An 11,515-nucleotide genomic window follows, 5' to 3' on the forward strand; every position below is an offset into this window, starting at 1 on the left:
GACCATTTCTAACAAGACAGAGGGTAACCATCTATACTTGACTTTCATTGGCATTCTACCATCAACTCTCGACCTGTGATCATTCCGTGCATCACCATTACCTAGATGAGCCACATAAATATTGCCAGTTCAAAAGCAGGTCAGAGGCTGGGTTTCCTCTAGCAAGTTAATCACCAGCACACATCAGGGATTTTCACTCCGCAAAAGGTGGAAGTCAGGAGCATGATTAAATGCTCTTCACTAACCTACATAAATGCATCTCTAACAACACTCACAGAGCTCAACATCACCCAGGAGAAAGCCCACTTAACTTCCTCCACTATTAACATATTTCTGGCTGCAGTTTGTATTATCTACAAATTGCAGTTATTCGACAGTACCTCTCAAGCCAAATGAAGACAATGTAAGGCAAGAGTAATGGAGGCATGAGAATTCAAACATCTCAATATTCCCTCTTCACTAGAAAATTTGTTGAACAGAACATACTGTACAGCACAGCACAGTACAGGCCCTTCAGCCCACAATGTTATGCCAACCTGTTAACCTACTCCAAGGTCACTTGCCTCCCACAAAGCCATCAAATTTTGTTTCATTCATGTTCCCTGCTTAGAGTCTCTTTAAGTGTCCCTAACGTATCTGCCTCTACCACCACCCCTGGCAGCATGTTCCACGCACCGACAACTCTCTGTGCCAAAACCTGCACCTGACATTCCCCAGTCGCTGGATTTAAATCCTACACTTCACTACACAATAGCCATGTACATATGCCTTCAGCAGAGGTCAGCAGCAGTTCAATATAGTGGTTCACAATCACTCCCAAGAGCAGTTATGGCTGGGCAATATATACCGGTCTGGCTAGTTAGTCTGCATTCTGACAAAGTATCAAAAAAACTAGTGCCAAGCAACCACACTGTCATTAAGCCACTTCCACCAAAGCCATTCCTGTAACATTTCCATGACAGCACAAGGTTCCTTAAAATATACACATGTAATAGCATAGTACTACTACTACGACGTCGACTCAGGCCTAGGAGGCCGGCGTCGGGCATGAAGACAGACTCTCCACTTCTCCCTCTCCCTCATCAGTGTGTTCGGTTCATCTACATCAGCCACGCCGCTGTCTTCTAGGAGCGTGTTGACTATAGTCTTGGGAGGGCGCCCAGGGTTCATCCTCCCGTATGATGACTAGGCTGGCAGGTAGCTCAGGGTGGCATAGACAGTGCCCCGCTAGTTGCAGTCTTCTTGCCTCGATTTTAGTAAGGGGGACTAAAGGGGAAACTATATTATTTGTAAATGTGTTGCACTTAATTGCAGTCAAATTTTAGAACTGTGCATCAATAGTAACAACACATGCCATAGTTGTACCAAGTTACTCTTATGACTAATAAGTAATGGCAAAGAGCTAAGTGTTATCTGCTTACAATCTAAATAAGCATGAGCTTGGTTCCGCAGGTCTATGGACTGTATGGAGGAAATAGGGTTATTTTGCTGTTTAATGAAAAGGCTATTACTGTGTTCTCCCCAAAATAAGCTAAAAAGATACAGATTGGATTACAGATGGATTTACAGCTTGCGTTTGTGGCCCCAGGGTAAATGTAAACTCATGTTAAAGCAGCCATTGGCAGAAATAATGCTGATTTTAGACACCAAAACTTTGATGCTGCCAAGAGAAAAATTCTATTGCCAAGAACCATAGGACTGAGACTTATGCAAACAAAAGCTCTCATCCAACTACTCGCCAACACTGGACCATTGTACCCATCCTAAAACGTACAAGTTTTCATTTCAGAGGCTCAAAATTCAATTGTGAAGGGGAGGGGGTGTCTGTTAAGTGCAGTGAAAAATCTAGCAAAACAGAAAGCTTCCCATTGAGAGGGCATATTAATTTGTGCTCTCTGGCGTCCTGCTGTTGCTGTCATCTAATGTTCATAAACCTCATGATATCGCCCTTAAAATATGTTACAATGAGTCATGACTATATTTAATCATAGCTTGTTTATCCCTCTGTAGAGGTTCACATATTCCTTTGTCACATACCCCTCACTTAACAAGCCTACCTCATGGTCCCCACATTTAGTGAGTTCACAAGGGGTTGAATAGGGCTTCATTTAAACTGAATTGAAAACCCATTTAGTAAGTTACCATGCACCAAATAATTACAAAAAAAACATACAAAATAACTTCAAGCCTTGTTCTATTTGCCATTTTGCAAAACCAGCAATACAGCCCTCACAGGATTAAGCAGACAGCTGCTGCTATAGCAACAATGATAAAAATGATAGGTCAGCAATGCAAGCAGAATCTACACCTGACATTACAAACTGCATTATAATCAACATTTATTGTAAAAAAATTACTGTGTTAAAATTTGAGGTAAGAATTGCAGTTATTGTCTGCTACATACATTCAATCACGTTTAAGTTTAAAGTGGCATCTCAAACTGCAGGACATGCCACAAAAAAATTAAAAACAGTGCAACAAAGGTCTTTTAGAATAGAATAAATCATCATGTGCATCACAGGTTCTCAAATCCTAAACCAAACACTCCAAAGGTAAGAGCATATAATATTCCCAAAGTTTAGTGTTTCTAGAAGGTAACGTACATTTTCTGCAAATAACTGGAGTCCTCATCTATTGAATGGTTCATTTATTATCAAAATACACAACTCTGAAATTCTTCTTCTCCCTGATCTCAAAAATGTAAAACCATCAGGTGCCCACTACACATGCTTATACATTGGAACCAATGATAAGTTCTTTAACACTACTAAAATCATAAAGCACAAATGTATACAGAACAAGAACACATAAATCAACAAAAATTTATTAGGCAGCTTACATATTCATAGGCAAACAATAAAAAAGCAATTTTGAACTTTAATTATAGCTAGCCAAATGCCACCATTCTGTACATACCATGTAAGAGGTTCCTTAACTTTGTTCTGCAATTTACAGAATTTGCAATATGATCAATAGACATGCGTATGAAATGTCATTGATGTATTTCCTTCTTGTTCAGAACAGAAGTAAATTTGTCGACATTAAACAAAGCACCAAATTATTTTTGGTTTTAAGCAAAATTGTATTTTCAAATGAGGAATTAATGAATTAGTTATTTATCTTCTTAAGCAAATAAAACTGAATATCACTATACTGGTTTATTATTTAGTATCCTTGGTATCCATTTCGCCTCCCTGCCTAATAATCAAAACTCACGATGCCCTTGATGTTTAAAAATTTACTAATCATAGCCTTGAAGATGGTCAACAAGTATCCAATGCTCTGAGAAATTGAGTATTTATCTGAGTGAAGGAATTTCCTTTTATGTCCATTATAAATGGTTGACCTCTTATCCCAAGACAATGTCCATGTTTTAGATTTGGCAACCTGAACAGGTGGATGCTCATGCTCTGGTTTATATGATTCAACCTAACCACACCTTTTTTCCAAAGTCACTTCATAAAGTTTATTTACTTTTAATATCCTGCAAAACTTCTGCATCCTGAAACACTCCCAAACCCTGTCTTACACACACAAGGTCAATGCCAGGTTGAAGGAGTAAAAAAATATCTCACACCCCGGGCAGGGGGGGGGGGGGGGGGAGAGGACTCAAAACAAGATAATGTTAATAAAATTGAAAATTTTTGAAATAGCCATAAAGGTACAATCTCTGGGGAGAAAAAAGCTGTGTTGAAGTGCCGAAGATTTAAAAAAATGTATTTGAATACATGGTATGACACTGTACTAACTGAAATCAAGCCTCTTCCGCTACCAATCATGGATGTAGCTACAGCTTTTCCCTCCCTAGACTTACTGTTCTACCAACCCAAGCACCATTCTTTAGAAAAGCAATCTCAATTCTTCCCTCTCCACGAAAAACTTAAAGCAATATATTCTCATTCAAAAAAAACACACACATACAGAATTCATAGTCTCCACGATGATTTGAGAGTATTCACTAGCTTGTGAATAACGGTCCTCCTCACCCACATCCTTCCATTCTTTAGCCTGGACAAAATATTGCAAGGCCTAGCTGAAATCCTTGCACTTGTAGATGTGTGATATGTGACAATTATGATTTGGAGTTGTAACTTTCAACAGTCTGTCTGCCTTTCAGATAACATGATAAGACTGAGAATATAAAATGACAGTTGCTGGAAACCTAAAATAAAAATAGAAAACGCTGGAGGTTCTGAACGAACCTGGACCTGAAATGTGACCTGTTTCTCTTTCCATAAATGCTGCCTGACCTGCTAACTGCTTCCAGCTGTCCCTTTTAAGTATGTTACAACTGTAGTTCCTGTTTCAGAGGCTTAAATGGTTCGTTGGCATGATTCAACGAAGGGTAATTTGCACTATCCAGGATAATGGAATAAAGTTTATCCCTTAGCCAATCATTTAAAACATGGAATATTGCACTTTGTTCATGTTTCTACATTACAAATTAACCCATTTTTCAAAAGTACTTCAGCTTTTCCCCCAGATGCCTTCAAAACTGTGGCTGTCAAAACCCCTACTTGAAAAGCTAAATCTTGACAGTGAGGTACGAACTAACTATAGGCCTATATCAAATCTTCCCTTCCTGGACAAGATTCTGGAGAAAGTAACTTTCAACCAACTCAAAACTTACTGAATGAGAACAACATTCTAGAAATGTTTCAGGCAACACACATCAAATTTGCTGGTGAACACAGCAGGCCAGGCAGCATCTCTAGCAAGAGGTGCAGTCAACGTTTCGGGCTGAGACCCTTCTTCAGGACTAACTGAAGGAAGAGCTAGTAAGAGATTTGAAAGTGGAAGGGGAAGGGGGAGATCCAAAATGATAGGAGAAGGCAGGAGGGGGAGGGATGGAGCCAAGATCTGGACAGGTGATTGGCAAAAGGGATATGAGAGGATCATGGGACAGGAGGCTCAGGGAGAAGGAAAAGGGGGAGGAGGGGGAAACCCAGAGGATGGGCAAGGAGTATAGTCAGAGAGACAGAGGGAGGAAAAGGAGAGAGAGAGAAAGAATGTGTGTATATAAATAAATAACGGATGGGGTACGAGGGGGAGGTGGGGCATTAGCGGAAGTTAGAGAAGTCAATGTTCATGCCATCAGGTTGGAGGCTACCCAGTCGGAATATAAAGTGTTGTTTCTCCAACCTGAGTGTGGCTTCATCTTTACATTAGAGGAGGCTGTGGATAGACATATCAGAATGGGAATGGGATGTGGAATTAAAATGTGTGGCCACTGGGAGATCCTGCTTTCTCTGGCGGACAGAGCGTAGGTGTTCAGCAAAACGATCTCCCAGTCTGCATCGGGTCTCGCCAACATATAGAAGGCCACATCAGGACCACCGGACACAGTATATCACCCCAGCTGACTCACAGGTGAAGTGTCGCCTCACCTGGAAGGACTGCCAATGTATAGAAGGCCACATCGAGAGCACCGGACGCAGTATATCACCCCAGCCGAACACCTGAACACCTGCACTCTGTCCGCCAGAGAAAGCAGGATCTCCCAATGGCCACACATTTTAATTCCACATCCCATTCCCATTCTGATATGTCTATCCACGGCCTCCTCTACTGTAAAGATGAAGCTACACTCAGGTTGGAGGAACAATACCTTATATTCCGTCTGGGTAGCCTCCAAACAGGTGGCATGAACATTGACTTCTCTAACTTCCGCTAATGCCCCACCTCCCCCTCGTACCCCATCCGTTATTTATTTATATACACACATTCTTTCTCTCTCTCTCCTTTTTCTCCCTCTGACCATCTCACTATACCCCTTGCCCATCCCCTGGGTTTTTCCCCCCTCCCCCTTTTCTTTCTCCCTGTGCCTCTTGTCCCATGATCCTCTCATATCCCTTTTGCCAATCACCTGTCCAGCTCTTGGCTCCATCCCACCCCCTCCTCTCTTCTCCTATCGTTTTGGATCTCCCCCTCCCCCTTTCAAATCTCTTACTAGCTCTTCCTTCAGTTAGTCCTGACGAAGGGTCTCAGCCCAAAACGTTGACTGCACCTCTTGCTAGAGATGCTGCCTGGCCTGCTGTGTTCACCAGCAAATTTGATGTGTGTTGCTTGAACTTCCAGCATCTGCAGAATTCCTCGTGACTAGAAAAGTTTCACTCAGGTTTTAGAGCAGACCACAACATGGAGATGGCCCTTACCAAAATTATCAGTGACCATCGTCTCAGTTGTAATTCTTCTAAATCTAAATGCTTCCCTCAACAGAATAGACCATAATATTCTCCTAGATCGCCTTGAGAACTGAGTTGGTCTCTCTGGTAGTGCTCTCAATTTGTTTTGTTTATATATCTTGGAGATCTTTTTGTCTGTCTTGGAGACCAATTTTCTCAGAGATATGATGTACCTTTTGGTGTTGCTCAGGGAAACTGTCTAAGTCACCTACTCTTCTTCTTTATATATATATCCCTTTAGGAGACATCATTGAAGAGCATAAACTTCATTCCCACAGTTATGCAGATGACACACAACTGTCCATCTCGGCTGAATCTAATGATGATAACACCCCATCTTCTCTGACTTCTGATTGGCTGCAATAAACAAATAGATGAGCAATAATTTCCTAAAACTAAACAAAGATAAAACTGAAATACTTCTGGCTGGTCCCAAAGCCAAAAGAGATAAACTTTTTGATAAACTTGGGAATTTGGCTCCCTTTGTAAAATCAGAAGTAACATGACTGGGTATTATCTTTGATTCAGATTTGAATGTTAAATTCCACATACTGAAAGCATTTCTACACTTATGAAATATTGCAAAAGTATGTCTGTTTCTGTCATGTAATGATGCTGAAAAATAAATTCAGACCTTTAACTTGAATCGACTAGATTACTGAAATGCACTTTTTAAATGGCCTTCCAAAGCAATCTATTGACAAACTTCAATTCACTCAGAACGCCACTGCTTGACTTTCAACCAAAACCAGGATGAAGGAACATATCACTCCCAATGCTGCTATACAGCATTGGCTTCCTGTAGATTTTAAAGTTCCCTTGCTTGATTTTAAAGCTCTGAACAGTCTAGGACCAGAATACATCACATAATCGTTTTTGTTTTATAATCCTGTTTGAGCTCTCAATGATTCTTCAGCCGGTCTCTTAAATTTAAATGATCTCCTTCAAAAGATAATTGACAAGTCAGCTTTTTTGAACTATGCTCCTATACTGTGGAATTCAATACCTAAAGCTATATAGACACTTTTAAATACCAGCTTAAAACCTGTTTTTTTAACCTTGCATTTAACTAAAATCTTTCTCTTTTATTTTCATGTTAGTATTTTTAAACCATTGTAAAGCACTTTAAACTACATCATTTGTATGAAAAGAGATCTATAAATAAAGTAATCATTGTTATTAGGTATTATTACTTCATTGGCTGCAAGAAGTCTTTCATTGTGATATCTCGCCTATTGTTTCTTCATGTGGAGTTTACAAACCTTTGATTTTACATCGTCCTGCCCAGCATCAACTACAGTTTTGACAATGGCTTCACATTTCATCCCATAATAAATACCCTCCGTTTATACCTTATGTTATATTTAAGTTTGCTGATGACACCATTGCTGTTGGCTGAATCAAAGGTGCTAACAAACCAGCATTTAGGAGGGAGATTGAAAATCTGGTTGAATGGTGCTACAGCAACAATCTCTCACTCGGTGACAGAAAAACAAAATGGGTAAGGATTAACTATAGGAGGAAGAAACCGAAGGCCCACAAGCCAGTTCTCATCGGGGGATCAGAGGTGGGGAGGGTCGGTAGCTTTAAAAACCTTGGCGTTATCATATCAGAGGAGCTGTCCTGGGACAAACATGTCAGTATTAACAAAAAGAGGACATGACAGCATCTTTATTTCCTTAGAAGTTTGCATAGATTTGGCATGTCACAGAAAGCTTTGATAAACTTCTATAGATGCACCGTGGAGGGCATCTTAAATGGTTGCATTATGGCCTGGTATGGAAACAGCAATTTCCAGGAATGTAAATGTCTACTGAGATTGATGAACACAGCACAATCCATCACAGGCAAAGCCCTCCCCACCATATAGCACACTTACTAGGAGTGCTGATACAAGAAAGCAGCATCCATCATCAAGGACCCCACCACTCAGGCCATGCTCTCTTCGCTACTACCATTGGTCAGGAGGTTCCCACACAATCAGGTTCAGGTACAGTTTTAACCTTCAACCATCAGGCTCCCGAGCCAGCATGGACAACTTCACTCACCAAAACTCCCAACTGATTCTGCAACCTATAGACTCATTTTCAAGGACTCTACAACTCATCTTCTCAGTATTATTTTCATTTTTTTATTTGCACAAGTTGTCTTCTTTTGCACATTGCTTGTTTGTCAGTCTTTACTTTTGTATAGTTTTCCATAAATTCTATTTTATTTCTTTACTTTTCTGTAAAAACCTGCAAGAAAATGAATCTCAAGGAAGTATATGGTAACATATACATACTTACTTCAATGAAATTAACTTTACCCTGTTGCTAGAACACAAGGGGAGCTGATATAAGCCCTGAACCCCACCATTTCATACTATTGTGACTAATCTGATCTTTGACCTCAATTCAATTTTCCTCCCTGATGCCCAGAATGCTTGACCCTTGTATAGTCCTAAATATTTACCATCATATTCAATATACCTATTCTACATAAAAAGCCATGAAGCCCTTTGAGTCCACTCTGCTGTTAAACAAGGTTATGTCAGAATTTCTAACTCTCTAGCATTTTCCTGCCTATTTCTCCCTTGCCTCGGTTCTTCATGTCCCCAGAAATCTACAAACTTCTGTTTTGAATGCAATCAACTCCACAGCCTCCACCATCAATCAACTTCCTGCAAGGCGAACAAATCTATAATTTCATTCCAAATCGTATCTCATTTTGAGACCTTGACTAAGCATTCACATTTCTCTGGAACAGTGATTTACAGACTTCAGAGAAGAACTTTCTCATTTTATTCTTGTATTCAGAACCTCTAATTCAGACACTTTGTCCCTTAGTTCTGAAGTCCTCACAAAGGACCATCAATTATGCTAACTGATTTTTCTTCAAGAGAAAGACGACACATTCAACTTCATCTCTTCTCTTAATGACTACCTTATACACGAATCTGGCATATTTTTATGATGCCAATATCCAGCTTTACCCGCACTTCTGATCTTATTTCCTTAAGAATCTTGATTTTATTCATTAAGTAACTTTCTATAAATGCTCAGTGTTTCATATTTATCCTGAGGTGATATTCAGATACCAAATCCTCATAAACATTTAGCGTATTCACCACCAGAACATAACTCAATGGTCTTCTTCCCACTTACTCAAGTTATGTCTCACACAACTCCACAAAGTGTGACCATCTTGAACCTGACTAATTCCAATTCACGTATCACATACACACTTGCTAAAGTTTACTGCCCCGCCGCTCAATATATAATTCACATAACCCAAGGACACCATTCTTCAGACTACGGTCAACTAACAACGGCAGAATGGCATTTTGGTGGAAATTGAAACCATGAGAAAGTATACCCAGTAGACTTCCAAAAGTAGCAGTTCTCCTTTTTCTTTCAAATGCATAATTTTATTCCCCACTGACTTAGAAAAACCAGATTTACAGTCTGCCAGCCTATTGGCCAATATCATTACTTGAGGTGACAGCAGTGTCCTAAATGTCCACCGCCCAATGTACTCAGCCGGGAAGGATCGTAAATACTAAAATGAAGCAAACAAATTAATACAAGAAATAAAAGTTCTTACCCTCTTAAAGCCCAGTGAGATCTTTGCCCCACTGATTCGGCATACCTTGTAAGACTAAACTGCACACAAACGCACTCAACACTCTGCTGCTTTCCAACCTGTTCCTACTATACTACGACACGTTGATCCCTGAAGAAACACTGACAGAGCAGGAACAAGTTCCGGTTCAGTGTACGCCAAAGGCCGTTGTTTGGTCGAAAGGCAGGAGAACCGAACCCACCACTGAGACTTGGAATAACACAGGCCCCACTCAGGGCCTATGACTGCTCAGCGTAAAGTCCGTGTCTTAGCTGGAAGCCGCAACGACCGCCACTTCACAGCTGTTTGACTGCATTAGAGCAGCCTCCGTGCAGCCATGCCTGAAACATAACTCACTTTCCGACAGGGAGGGCGCAAAGCCACGGCGACGGGCCAACGCCAGGAAAACCCTCCAGCCTGCAGCGACGGGCCCGGACACGATGACAGGAGGGGAAACCGAACGCTCACATATCGCCGGTACTGCAGGTGCAGAGTATCATTCCTCTCTGTGCAATCAGCCTCCGAAGCAGGAAGGTTTATATATCCGTCGACCACTTAGCTGGCGTCCAGACGCCGCTCGCTTCCTTCCACCGCCGGTGTACCGAATACCACCACCCCGATATCCAAATCGTGGCACAGTCCAGACACCACGTGATCAGGTCGGCCGAAGACGCTTGCCTGCGTCTCCTAGCAACGGGGAACATGTCGGAGTGGTCTGCACTACGTCCAAAGCACTCGTTTCGGATCAGGCATAATAAACCAAGCGCTTTTCGACATCAGGACGTCCAAAAGTGCTTCACAGTTAACGAAGTAATTTTTTAACGTGTCATACAGTAGAAAATATGGTAGTGAATTCGTCCATACAAGGTCCCACAAGCTGCTGCTGATATTGACCGAAAGATCAGCTTCTTGTGATGGTAATTGAGCAAATAAATATTGGTAAAAATATTTTGAATAACACAACTGCTTTTCTTCAAAACAGTAAACATAGATTAACGTCTCATTTGAAAGTTGAAATCAGTCACATTTTGGCATACACTCAGTACTGGCACTGGGAAATGTAAAAGCATCAATTTTATGTCAGCTCATTGGAGATATTTTTATCATTTGTAATATATGTTTACTCTTCTAAGTTGAATATGATTAGTGATGCAGTCTAGTTTGCTTTTCCAAATATGCAAAAGCACTTCTTCAACCAGAGAATGTATCTGTAGAAATCTCTACCAAGCAGCCTCAGTTGCTGAGTATACGGAAGAAACAAATATATAGATTTTGGCTATTAATGGACAATAGCTATGGGAATAGTGCAGAAAGTTGGCACTCAAGGCTAAAATCTTTCCTTCATAGATCCTGCCTGCTTTGCTGAGTTTCTCCAGCATTTTGTGTGGCTTGCTCACTCCTTATCTCCTTGCATATGTTCATGTTCACGCTATTATCAAAAAAAGTAGACATTTGCAAAACAGAAAATGCAGATTTACAAAGTTTGTATATTACTTCCATTTCAGCTTGAACTAAATCTAACATTTTTTGCCCATTATGGCACTTCACACTTCTTGGGAGAAATTATTTGGAAAAAAACCTGACACTCTGCCACAATTTTATCAGAATAAATGACAACTGGGTTGAACAAAGCAGTGGGCTCTAAGAAGTGTCATAATGAACAAGAAATTACCTTAGGTTCAGGGAAAGAAATCCAGAATCTGGAAAACACAGAACTTAAGCAATCT

General features: G+C 40.6%; 1 protein-coding gene across 4 annotated transcripts in view; it reads right to left on the bottom strand.

Moving 5' to 3' along the window:
- Positions 1–10,415, bottom strand: part of tbc1d16 (TBC1 domain family, member 16) — a 126,197-nt gene extending 115,782 nt beyond the window's left edge. For 2 of the 4 annotated variants that reach the window (XM_072242707.1, XM_072242704.1), the window contains exon 1: positions 9,771–10,415. The gene's annotated coding sequence lies outside the window, so the exon portion shown is untranslated. The remainder of the gene's footprint in view (positions 1–9,770) is intronic. The other 2 variants (XM_072242706.1, XM_072242705.1) reach the window with 2 other exon arrangements.
- Between the last annotated feature and the right edge of the window lie 1,100 nt (positions 10,416–11,515).

This window comes from Mobula birostris, chromosome 24 (genome assembly GCF_030028105.1).
Source record: "Mobula birostris isolate sMobBir1 chromosome 24, sMobBir1.hap1, whole genome shotgun sequence".
In the NCBI taxonomy this organism is placed as follows: domain Eukaryota; kingdom Metazoa; phylum Chordata; class Chondrichthyes; order Myliobatiformes; family Myliobatidae; genus Mobula; species Mobula birostris.